The sequence below is a fragment of the Geotrypetes seraphini genome, chromosome 15 (genome assembly GCF_902459505.1).
Source record: "Geotrypetes seraphini chromosome 15, aGeoSer1.1, whole genome shotgun sequence".
In the NCBI taxonomy this organism is placed as follows: domain Eukaryota; kingdom Metazoa; phylum Chordata; class Amphibia; order Gymnophiona; family Dermophiidae; genus Geotrypetes; species Geotrypetes seraphini.
The window spans coordinates 9,789,924-9,803,705 of record NC_047098.1 but is presented as its reverse complement, the minus strand read 5'-3'; positions in this window follow the sequence as shown (position 1 = coordinate 9,803,705).

The window sequence follows — 13,782 nt, the reverse complement described above, 5'->3', positions numbered from 1 at the left end:
GGGCTCGATTTACGTGGAAGCCAAACAAAAAAATATTCAGGTGTATCCAAACGGCAACTATTTTTCAACTAAGCATCCATGAGAGTTCTGGCTCAAAATGAATATGTTTACGGCTGCCTGAAAAAGATATTTTGAAAATGTGCGAAGAGGGTTTGCTGCGAATGCTCCATCGTGACTTCCTTTCCATCCGATGGACCCGCCTACAAACACTCTCACCCATACATATGCAGCTTTTATTAACATTAGGCAACCTTTGGACTCCAAAATATTTTACTGCTGCCACTGTTCCCTCTAAGCCAGTGGTTCTCAACCCTGTCCTAGGGGATAGCCTCCCCCCCTCCCCCAGCCAGTCGGATTTTCAAGATATCCCTAATGAATATGCATGAGAGAGATTTGCATTTAATGGAAGTGACAGGTATGCAAATCTCTCTCATACATATTCATTAGGGATATCTTGAATACCTGACTGGCTGGGGGGGGTCCCCTAGGACAGGGTTGAGAACCACTGCTCTAAGCTGAGTGGGTCCTCCGACTGCATTGCTGCCAGCAGGGGGTGGTGCTTCAATATTTTGTTTTCAATCGCCAGGGACAGGCAGGTTTCCTGGAGTCCTACAAAGCTTGTATGTTGCTCACTAGAACATGACATGGGGACAAATTTTTCCTCCTTCCCCATGGGAACTCATTTTCCCGTCCGTCCCCGCTAGTTCTTTTCCTGTCTCTGTCCCATTCTGCACAAGCCTTTAAAAGCCTCATCTGCACTTTAAAATCATATGTGTCCGAGGCATGTGCAGTTAAGGCAGAGCTTACAGGAACAGGACAGGGAGAGCGATGAAACTCACAGGGACAGGGATGGGAAATTGAGCTCCTGCGGGCATATCAAGTAGGTCATTTTATAAAGCATTGTTTTATTTGAGGAAGTGTTCCCTATATTTCATTCCCTAAATAAGTTTCAGGTTGAATGCAGCACTTCACAATCTCATTCATGATGACGTAGGGTTACCTGACGTCCGGATTTACATCACGTCCACGCAAGCGTAGATGCCCTCCAGACGCGGACCTGAAGAAACCAGGTATATGTGCGGCCTGGATTGGGGGGCGGAACATGGCAGGGCTGGGGGGCCAGGGTGGAACGGGGCAGGGCCACACGTCTTCTTCAGCAAAGGTTACCCCTTTGCTGAAGTCAAATGAGAACATTAATGCGTGTATGACATGATTATGGCTCCAATCTTGATATGTATTTTAAAGAAAATCCAGTCATGAGTTTTAAAAATACATACTTGAACACTAAATGGACAAAAACCTTATAAAGACATTTAAAAAAAAGCCCAATACAGAAGCCTTTCACAAAATTATGAAGAATACTAGAACTGTATACCGAAAAACATCGGCAAGAATATCAAACCTGGTCTGTTCCTCAGTTCTGCCCTGTTTCCAAACAGTGTGTGCTCTGTCAAATAGTTTACATAGACATTCAAATAATTTAGAAAAAAGGGCCGGTGATGTAACATGTGACAAGTGTTCCATAACACTCTGTACCTCTCCATGGCACGTCTGCTGTTTATACTGTACACATGAGGAAACAAACTGAATTTCACTCTGGAAAAAATAATAAAATGGCTAGCTCAGTCCGTCTGTGCCAAAGAAAATACGTTTATGGCCTGCCTGGAGTTTTCTGAAGTGATTAAGTTTAAAGGAGGAGCAGTGCTGATCGTACATAAACAGAAATAGTAGTTCTTCAGGAAACTATGCCCTAGTCCGTCACTCTTCCTGCAGGAGGGAATGGGAGGGCACGAAAAACATAAGCTTAACAAAACATGTTGATTATGGAGGCCATTTTAGAAGGGTTCGGTGACTTTTGCACCTGCACTGCAACTTTATCAAAACCTGACCAATTTCAATATCATTTGTAAGATCAATGACACTAGCTCAGCAATGGCGTATGTTAAAGGTACCTTCCTTGAGGGATGTGAGGGAACGTTTAGGGATAGTGTGTGAAAAATATAGACTTTTGGCCCTCTTAACTAATCAATGGGCAACATTTAATGACATATGGGAGAGTTATATTGAATTGGATAAAGAAGCTCTATGAAAGAATTATCTTATTTCTATGGTTTTTGAACCAGGTCTCCTGGGAGGGGGTGGGGTGGGTATGATCAGGAATGGGATTGCTTTAAGTGAATTTTTGGATAAGATGTATTATCCTTATTAGTTTATTAAGCTTACAAATTATATTCAGTGTTAACTGTGTCTTGCATTGAGATATTGTAATAAAAAATTATTCAATAAAGAATTTAAAAAAATTTAAAATTTGTAATATTAATGATTCTATTCTTGCTATACCACTCTTCTGTACGGCGGAGTAACAAGGACAGGGCGAGGGTGCAGGGAGCTCAGGGGTGCTGCGGTCCGCCTGTGTGCAGCTGCCAGCCCCCTCCCCCCTCTGACATCAACTTTCTGTTCTGGAGCGGGAGACCAGACGAGTCGATGGCCACATACAGGCAGCCCACGACCAATTCACATACCTTTCCACTGCCTGGAGGGAGGGGTGCTCCGGACAGAGGAGGGGGGTGCTTCCCCCTGGGCTCCCATCCCATCAGGTATGCCACTGCTTCCATATCACAATCATGGCAGTATACACACTAAAATAAAGTGAGAAAGGAAATAGAATTTCTTCTTTTGGTAAGCAGCAATAGAGGAGGATTGAAGAGAAAAAAAAAAAAGGAAGAGAGAAAGAAAAGAGAGAGATGAAACAGAGAAGGGACTCCAAGGATCAGGCCCTTCCAATGTTGGAGATGTGGTCATCTAAGGTTGTACCACTGGGGAATGCAAATGAGAAAAAGTTTGAATTTTGGATAGAAAAGTTCACCACTTACAGAAAGTGGTAGCATTTTTCAAAGGAACAGAGAAAGATAAAAGAACACGGCCTGCCGGATGGAGGCAAATTGGGCACGGAAAAAAGGGGAAATAGACAGATGATGTTTAGGCATTGAGAGTCGGGACCTGGAAAGTATATAGGGAGAAATAACAGAAGCAAGTCTGTGGAAGGACCTAGAGTGTAAAGGTCAATATTTTGTGGATGATTCTGAAAGGAATTGGGTGACAATGATAATTTAGAAAGAGGGCCATTATGTGATCAAATCGGGCCATGTAAGCTAGGAGTCTGAGTGATGCATTCTGGACGATTTGTAATTTCTTAAGAAGAGAGGTGTGAAGGCTAGCATAGATGGAATTATAGACCCCTGAAGCAGAATTTTAGCCGAAACACGGGCCGTGTCAGGTTATTTTAATAAAAGTGTTCTATATCTCTGTTCTTGAGGCCAAATGTGCTTTCTGTTGTATATATGTAGTGCTCGTGTGCTATTGGGATCCTTTTATTTTAATCATTTGTATAGACAGAATTACAGTAATCCAAACGAGAGGTTACTAGGGCATAAAAACAACTGTCCAGGTAATTGAATAAATTTTCACTAAGCCTCCAGTCACCTAAATGATATTGCCAGTGCCACCATGCTCAAAAAAAGGGCTGTGACATGGCAAATGAGGTTTAACGTGGATAAGTGTAAGGTGATGCATGTCAGTAACAAAAATCTTATACACGAATAGAGGATGTCCGGGGCAGTACTCGGAGAGACCCCCCAGGAAAGAGACCTGGGAGTACTGGTTGACAAGTCAATGAAGCCATCCATGCAAAGTGTGGTGGTGGCGGCGAAAAGGGCAAACAGAATGCTAGGAATGATTAAGAAGGGGATCACGAACAGATCGGAGAAGGTGGTCATGCCGCTGTACCGGGCCATGTTGCGATCACACCTGGAATACTACGTCGCTGTACTTAAAGGAGGACACGGTACTACTCAAAAGGGTCCAGAGAATAGCGACTAAAATGATTAAGGGGCTGGAGGAGTTGCTGTACAGTGAGAGATCAGAGAAACTGGGCCTCTTCTCCCTTGAAAAGAGGAGACTGAGAGGGGATTTGATCGAAACGTTCAAAATACTGAAGGGAATAAACTTAGCAGAAAAAAAAAAAAAAAAAGACAGATTGTTCACCCTCTCCAAGGTAGGGAGAACGAGAGGGCACTCTCTGAAGTTAAAAGGGGATAGATTCCGTACAAACGTAAGGAAGTTCTTCTTCACCCAGAGAGTGGTGGAAAACTGGAACGCTCTTCCAGAGGCTGTTGTAGGAGGAAACACCCTCCAGGGATTCAAGACAAAGTAGATAAAGACAGGTTGTTCACCCTCTCCAAGGTAGAGAGAACGAGAGGGCACTCTCTAAAGTTAAAAGGGGATAGATTCTGTACAAACGTAAGGAAGTTCTTCTTCACCCAGAGAGTGGTGGAAAACTGGAACATTCTTCCCTCCAGGGTTTCAAGACAAAGTTGGACAAGTTCCTCCTAACGTATGCAGGTAGGGCTGGACTCAGTTAGGGCACTGGTCTTTGACCTAAGGGCCGCCACGGGAGCAGACTGCTGGACACGATGAACCACTGCTCCGACCCAGCAGCGGCAGTTCTTATGTTCTTGTGATACATGCAGATGCTATTTTGCTTTTAGCATAAACAGTTGACCTGGTTTTCATTTAGGCGGATTTGTTCCTTATTAAAAATGTGCATGTGGAGAAAGGTTAAGGTTCTCATGGCCTGGTGCAAGAGTTTCCAGAAAAGAGGTAGAAGCGGGTAAGGGTAGAATGTGTTTTGGCAAGAAACGGGCTCAACCGATCACAGCGCGCGTTGAAAAAACCAGGGAGCGAAGTGACGTCATTTAGGTGAGAGGGCCAGCAGGAGCGTAGGCTTATTGCAAATTTATTCAGCAACGTACGTCCCAAATTTTATTGAAATTGATTAAGCTTTGAGAGAGTTATGTAGAATCCTAATAATCCTATAAAATTTGTGACTCACACTAGACTTACTTGAACTTATGGCTAAAGTACAAGTTTATATATCCAGTAGAGAACTACGAACGATCTCAAGCGCTCACGGGCTAAAAGTCTGATGTATGTTTCAAACTAATAACCCTACAGTGAGCTATCATTGATCTTATGTGTTCTCTATTTCTCACTTTTTTTTTGGGGGGGGGGTTTCGTTTTTTTCAAGTATTTATATATATTTTTTTTATAAATATTTTCTTATTATACTGGTCTTCATTAAATTGTTTAACAGTGTGTCCCTTTTGAGAATAAACTCTATGAAGAATTTAGCTTCATAAATATAGGGTACTTAGCTTCACATACGACGGAAGATCTCCGTTTCGCTCATGTATTTCTAAGAGCTTCGTCAGGAAACCACCAGCAATCATACTAGAAGAAGACAAAAACACTCTTTGAGTATAAAATCTAATAAATATACGTTTTTTAAAACTTGCTTGCACTCATATATGAACGCGCTATGGCGATGCTACAGGCCCTATACTTAGAGACCAAATATTTTTAGGAAACTGCTCACACTGAGATTACCTTAAATCACTACAGAATTATAACTGTTCTATAAGTACTATAATGCAAAAACACATGAAACTCAGCTTGTTAGCCAAAAACCGTTAACCTAAGAAATCTTATCCCATACCTCTTAATACTGACAGATTTTTAGCCTGTGATTGCTTGAGATCGTTCGTAGTTCTCTACTGGATATATAAACTTGAACTTTAGCCATAAGTTCAAGTAAGTCTAGTGAGACTATAGTGGACTATAGTGAGACTAGTGGACTATAAATTAAGCCAGGTGTACACCTGGCAGGGCCTCCGCGTGTGCGGATCGCCGGACTTGATGGACCGAAGGTCTGATCCGGAGAAGGCAGTTCTTATGTTCTTATGAGAGTTATGTAGAAAACAAGCTTTGTATAGATATTTTTTGAAATATGGAAACATGGAGGCAGATAAAGGCCAAACAGCCTTCAGCCTGCAGTGTGACAGGGACCATAGCAATTGGTTTCATCACCTTAATGTACTCTGCCATGAGAGCAATTTCATTTGAGCCGAAAGCTGTTAGGGAAGGCTTCTCACAGAGGGCAATGAGCACAGTTTCAGACTTCTTCTCCACAACAGAATACAGTTTGCCAACAGCATAATGGAATGAATTCCATCTAGTAACATTTGGTACAGCAAGTGTGGTTTCCAAACTTTCGTACACTATTTCAGCTGCCTGCAGACTTTGACTGCACTTGCTCCGGTTCATAGACAACCCCGCGAAAGACAAAGGCGCGCGCCGACAACTGAGCGCAAGACGGAGGCACGCGCCAAAGAAAAGTACAGTTTTTAGGGGCTCCGACGGGAGGGTTTTGTTGGGGAGCCCCCCCCAGTTTACTTAATAGAGATCGCGCCGGCGTTGTGGGGGGTTTGGGGGGTTGTAACCCTCCACATTTTACTGTAAACTTAACTTTTTCCCTAAAAACAGGGAAAAAGTGAAGTTTTCAGTAAAATGTGGGGGGTTACAACCCCCCAAACCCCCCCACAATGCCCCCACAATGCGGCGCGATCTCTATTAAGTAAAGTGGGGGGGTTCCCCCCCCCCCGTCAGAGCCCTAAAAACAGTAATTTTCTTTGGCGCGCACCTCCACACTGCGCTCAATTGTCTGCACGCCTTTGTCCCGGCGCGCTTTTGACCTGATACCCTTGCTCCAGAGGGCACTGCATTTTGCCAAGGTTTAACATCTTGTAATTTGCATCTTCATTACGGCTTAACGTTATGGCTTGACTTCTTGTAATTTGCATCTTCATTGGCCCCTTCTGAATCAGACACAGCAATCAAGTTCGTTGTGTGGGTACTATGACGATGGTGAGATGGAAGTGCGTACCCTGTTGCTTCTGCATCTGTTTGCCTGTCTAGGAGGTCACCTCTCCGTTGTCGATTTGTGAGGGCACAACTTGGGTTGGTTCTACGACCGTTGTTTCTGTCTCCGAGAATGCCTCGGATGCCTTAACAAGGTTTGATCTGTCGTCAGTAACTGTGCAGAGTGATATGAAATTTGTTGTGGATCTTCTCAAGCGCGGATGCAATTGGGATGAAAGTTATGTCGTCCTCGCAAACGCGAACGTGCCAATGCTGCAGACTTTCATTCCAATGTGCTGATCTTGATCCAGAGCATGGTAACTCCCCAAAAACTTCTATTGTGGGAGGTCCATATGTCAGTAAGGCAAAAGTAACTTGTAAATTTAGTTAGTAGTTACTAAAATAAAGTAACTAGTTGCTTAATTTTGTCGATTTTAGCAAAAAGTAACTAATTACAATCATAGTTACCTAAAAATGTAACTAATTACAGAGTGGGGGTTGCCAATGCAGTCCCTTGAGCCAGCCCTGAAGGAATGGGTATTGCTTTGACACAGTTGTACTTAAAGCCTGAATAATACAGGTTGAAAATAACCCAGCTATGTTACTGATGATACTATAAGCAGGAATCTCAAAAAAAACAATCCATGGGCTTCGCTTTCTGAAGGATTGCTTTTGCTGAGTCTCCCTTACGCAGGAAGCCAAATCTTCAGAGGGTTGGGTGAAAAATAAACAGATGTCAGGAATGATCTTTGCTAGTCAACTTTGGGGAGCACAAGAGGGAAGCCAAGGGGGAAGCGATCCAGCAAAACAAGTGTTCTCACCTGATTAAAAACCCAATTCTAAATGAATACGTGCGTGAGCATGCCAGTCAGAGAACAGAATGGCATATGAACCTCGGGAACACTCTGTCCCAAGGGCCCGCAGCCCCTTCACTTCCTGTCTTGCGGGAGTATATTTCCACCCTGACTCATCCTTTCACTCCCCTTCCTTACCCTGCATGTGGACGGAGGGAGCTGGAGAGGGGAAGTGTGGGCTTCACTTGCCACCTACTTTCTTATGTCACATCCCTGCTGTGTGCTGCTGACTCAGACACCGGGCTTTGATTCCCCTCCTTCATTCAGCTGTGTCTTAAAAGGGAATTGACCTGTTTCCAAATTTATTTAATCTTTTTTTTTTTTTAAGTTCAATCGTTTTTATTATACCGTTTATCAAAACATATCGAAACGGATTACAATTATCAAATATTATTAAAATAATGTAGCTGGTTTTAAGAAAGGGTTGGACAAGTTCCTGGAGGAAAAGTCCATAGTCTGTTATTGAGAAAGACACTGGGGAAGCCACTGCTTGCCCTCTATCGGTAGCATAGAATGTTGCTACTCTATGGGATTCTAGAATCTTGTTACTCTTTGGGATTCCAGAATCTTGCTATTCTTTGAGATTCTATATGGAATGTTGCTACTCCCTGGGTTTTAGCCAGGTACTAGTGATCTGGATTGGCCACCATGAAAATGGGCTACTGGGCTTGATGGACCATTGGTCTGACCCAGTACGGCTAGTCTTATGTTCTTATGTAAAAGAAAAAAATGAAAATAGAGGGGTCGACAAAACATGTAGACTTACAGGTACAAAAAGAATAAGAGGGGAAGGGTGAGAGATTAAGTACAATGAGAAAAAAAAATCATAAGAGGGAGGGAAGGGTTAACACACTAGGGCAGGGGTGTCAAAGTCCCTCCTTGAGGGCCGCAATCCAGTCCGGTTTACAGGATTTCCCCAATGAATATGCATGAGATCTATTAGCACACAATGAAAGCAGTGCATGCAAATTTCTGGTGTTCTATAATGCCATATTTGCTTCTGTTTCTGATCAGATGGGATGTGATACATTTTGTTACTGTCACTGTAATAGGAGAGACCTACCCTCACCTCAGTAAGCCTAGTATGTGCTCTGTGAAAGGCATAAGTGAGATTCCTGGCTTAAGTGCAGGATTCTCAAGCAGACCAGGGCTGGAACTGCTGCAGAAGTGGCACTCATGGTCCCGTGAATTAAAGAAAAGCAAAAGTTCATCGATTCCAGTTCTGGAACACTTGTCAGCCACCCAGGGTGGAAAAAAAAAACCCCTCCTCCGGGCAGTGGAGGGTTGCGTGGAGTGGTCACGGGGACATGGTCCATACACGTGCAGCCATCGGCTCTGACAATTTTTTTCTCCTAGAACAGGAAATTGGTGTCAATGGGGCAGGACCAGCAGAGCCGACAGCTGTGTGCATGTGGACCATAGTCCCTCAACCGCTCCATGCACCTCTTCCCCTCACTGTCTGTACACGGGGTGGACAGCACTGCCCTGCCCCTATGCCTGATACACTCTGTCCTGTAAACTTTGTCAAGCCGCGGCACACTAAACGTACTAGCCACAGCTGAAGACATCCAGCTCTCTGATAGATAGGAGGGATGAGGTTCCATAGTTTGAGGCAGAGGAGTGGGAGACTCAAGAGCAATGTAAAGAAATTATTCTTTACGGAGAGGGTGGTGGATGCCTGGAATGCGCTCCCGAGAGAGGTGGTGGAGAGGAAAATGATGACGGAGTTCAAAAAAGCGTGGGATGAACACAGAGGATCTAGAATCAGAAATATTGAAGAACTAAGGCCAGTACTGGGCAGACTTGCACGGTCTGTGTCTGTATATGGCCACATGGGGGAGGATGGGCTGGAGAGGGCTTCAATGGCTGGGAGGGTGTAGATGGGCTGGAGTAAGCTTTGACAGAGACTTCAGTAGGTGAAACCTAAGAACAGTACCGGGCAGAGTTTTGGATTCTTGCCCAGAAATAGCTAAGAAGAAGAAGAAGAAAAAAAAATTTTAATTGAATCAGGTTGGGCAGACTGGATGGACCATTTGGGTCTTTATCTGCCGTCATCTACTATGTTACTATGTTCATGTATTTTTGCTCTTAAAACTAGACGGGAGGGTCATTTGGTGTGTGCTAATGTGCTTAAGTACCGCAGGGCCATTTTATATGTTTTGTTTGGCTGTAGCGTGTACTAAACTCCCCCCCCCCCTAATTTTTATTTTGTGATAAAATCTCAGACTGGGTTTTTTTTTTTAAAACATAAATTCTATTTACCTTTCTAAAGTAAGATGAGAAATAAAAATCCGGTTCAAAATATTTGTGCAGAATTGGTGGCCGCTTCAGCATTCCGACTTCTGTGGAAAACAGCTGCCCACACATCTGGGCAAAACAGCCGAACAAGGCCTGACTGTTGAAGAGTTATGTAAATAAATGCATTCTAGCTCCGTGACTGAGCCATCCTTGTATAGGGTTTGAAAGAGAGCGCAGAGCTGGTGCTATGTAGGTGTCTGAAAAAAGGAACCGGTAGAAAAGGTTTATTATGGAAACACGGGGTCTTGCTTACATTACTTACAACTTAACAGAGCTACATTGTTATAGCTTTAAAAGAAATGTCATTAAATAAGCACATGGAACAACTGCAAACCTAATTCATTGAGGAGGCAGCTCTAGTGGTTATATGCAAGAACTGAAGTTTTAGGAAAAACCACATGCACCTCCCTTCTAAAAATTACCTCAGATAAATTAGAAAAACCCACAGTGGAATTATGTACTACACTTCTCCCTCCGTATTCGCGGTGGATGCGTTCCGGATATAGGCGTGAACATGGAAAAACCGTGAATAGCTTTTGTATATGTTATTCGCGTTTTTTTGTAAGAGACAGTGGTTTTGCTATTAAAACCATGAATAACTTTTCAGCTTTTAGAGCTTTAAGCAGGCAAGAGATTTTCTCCATGCATGCTGGGAAGCAGCATTTCTCTCTATGGATGCTGGGAAGCAGCGTTTTTTTTTTCTCTGTGCACGCTGTGAACCAGCGATTTTCAGGGTGAAAGTTTTGAAACTTCGATTTTGTAGGAGAAAGCACGGAAGCGGAGTGAATGTTGGTAAAGGTTAAACTTATTTTTTACTGTACAGCAACAGGAAAGGAACTTTAATCATGATGTAATTTTTGGGGGGGCGGAGCCAGCCGACGAAAAATCACAAATACGTGAAACCGCGAGTGTCGAAACCGCAAATACAGAGGGAGAAGTGTTCTGAGGTATCTACTCCTAGTCTGTGTATGTTATTATCATAATCAGTATAGTAATACAATGATATTCTTCCGGGGTGAAAAGCCTCAGAGCATGGAGCAATTAACCCAGCTGGGGTGTTCAAACGTGATCAAGTCACTATCTCCCAATCGGATCATAGGCAAAAAATAAAACCCCGATCTATCCACTCGTATTGTTGTTATTCCTCTGATAACTTTTTTCTTTTTTTCTTTATCATATGAACAGATGAATGATAACAATACGAGTGGATAGATCGGGGGTTTTTTTTGCCTATGATCCGATTGGGAGATAGTGACTTGGATCACGTTTGAACGCCCCAGCTGGGTTAATTGCTCCATGCTCTGAGGCTTTTCACCCCGGAAGGCTGGCCGGAAGACGGAAGAGGAATCTCCCGAAGCGGCGCTTCCTGGGCTGTAAGTGCTCGTTTATCGGGGCAGTGCTCGGTTTGCGAGTCAAAAGTTTGCCGAGTGTTTTGCTCGTCTCGCAAACCGGGTTACTCGCAAACCGAGGTTGCAGTATAATTCTCAAGAGTGCTATAAGCAAATAATATTACATTAGAATTCATTTATATTATATACTAGAAGCAACCAATGAATGTTAAGACGCTGACACATGTGCCATAAATATCCTCTGTCAACATAATTTAACATCCTAATAAAAGTCTGCGATAAATGTGCACTTCCTATCTGCAAAAATCATCAGCATGAATCCTCTCGTAACGTCAGCAGAAACAGTGTTTAGGAATCTATTACTCAATGCAACAATTCAGCTCTCAAGACTGGCCTAATTACGTCCTAAGCTATTTGAAATGTGGGTCAACAGGAAGATGGGACCCATCAAACGGAGTAATAATCCCTGAAAAATACAGATTTCTCTGGGCTTGTTCATCGCTTCCTGGTGTAGCATTTATAAAAGTGACAACTTTAAATTATGAACAGTTGCTGAGCGATGTCTGGGACGAAGCATTCTTGAGATGACAAAGCTGTAGTGCGAGGGTGGTTTGAAGAGTTTAGTAAGAACATAAGAATAGCCTTATTGGGTCAGACCAATGGTCCATCCATCAAGCTCAGTAGCCCGATCTCACAGTGGCTAATCCAGGTCACTAGTACCTGGCCAAAACCCAAAGAGTAGCAACATTCCCTCATCTCAAAGGGGTGTGGCAGGGCCGGATTTAGATGAAAAGAGGCCCTAGGCTATTCCACTTATGAGGCCCTTTCACCTCCCATTTTTAAGTTTGTAAACTACATGAGAGATAATAAAATACATCATTACTGTGATATATATCAATATGTTAAATGAAATATGTTGTTATTGGTACTAACCTTTATAAAAAATGTGACACGGATAATAAATAAAAAAAAGTCGAGAACACTTATTTGGACATTTATTCTCAGCACCATATATAGTACTTGTAACAATAACTAATCAAACATAACACACAACATTGCCCCTTCCTATGTCCATAGTGCCCCCAGTGCGTCCTTCCTCACCTCACCCCCCTCCGATGCCCGCCTGCCTCCCATCCCCCTTCCATTGAACACCCCCCCCCATGCCATCCTGCCTGCCTGCCTTCCATTAAACCCCCCACCCCTCTCCGATGCCAGCCTGCCTGCCTCCCATCCCCCTTCCACTGAAACCCCCCACCCCCGATGCCAGTCTGGGCCGCCTTGTCCTGACGGATCCATGTTTTGCCTCTCTTCCCGCGGGGCTGGGTTTTGCCCAGCTGTTTCCGGACTGATGTCTTTCCCTCCCCGATCCTCCTCCCAGGGCGAGAAAAAGAAAGGGAGAAGCCGAGTCGGTGCCCCGTTGCGGCCGGAGCCGGTTCCGATCCCGAAGCGTAGAATTTCTCCTTATTTTCGGTTCAGTGTTTTAGTGTTCACTGTTTTTAGAATAGTGTAATTTTAATTTTGCTAACAATTTGAATGTAGGCCCCTCTTGATCTTGAGGCCCTAGGCTGAAGTCTAGTTAGCCTATAGGAAAATCCGGCCCTGGGGTGGGGGCAGCATATTATTGTTTGCTATACTTAATTATCTATATTATTGAAATTACATATGTACTTCTTCTATTAATTATGGAGAGGAGGGGGGAGAAAATGATTGTTTTTTGAATTATTTGTGTATTTAAAGTGCGTTTTGTGTAGTGTTTCTGTTTAAATTCATTGTGTGGCACTGTTAACATTTGAAAATTAATAAAGATTTAAAGGATCCCTAAGGGAATCCAGGTCAAAATTAGACACCTCATACCAGGTGTACAATATTTGCATTTTTAAAAAATGGATGTTTATTGCACCTCTTTGACCAGGAATCAACGAAGAAAAGGGACAATATGCTACCTAAGAAAGTGTCCATATATAATTTGGGGTGTGGCTTGGCACACTTAATTAAAACCTGTTTATTGCAGGAAATAGTGACCTTTGCACTTACTTTTTTTTTTTTGGTTTTTGTTTCAGCTTCTTTCCTTTTTTTTTGTCTATTTTGTTTATCCTTCATTTGTTTGAACAAAATCAACCCCTTCTTTCACTAACGCATAGCGTGGGTTTTAGCGTTGGCAGTGGTGGTGACTGCTCTGACGCACTATGAGTGTCAAAGCAGTTACCGCCGGCACTACAACCTGCACTATGCATTAGTAAAAGGGGGAGGGGCAAATTAATTTTAAAAATGCAATGCAGGGGCTAGGGTCCCCTTGCCCCCTGCCAAATACCCAGAGCTAATATCTCTACATTTGAAAAACTAAAGGCCAGACTTTCTTTCCCCCCCCCCCCGTCCTTCAGAGCCATCTTACCTCATCCAGGGGAATCTGCTAAGTTCAAATAGGAGAGATCCCTCGTCACTTCTGCACCACTGCTGACCCGTCAATACCGCGTGGGACATTGCCGCGCCAACAATCCTGCACAGGACTTCTGCACGCTGCCTAA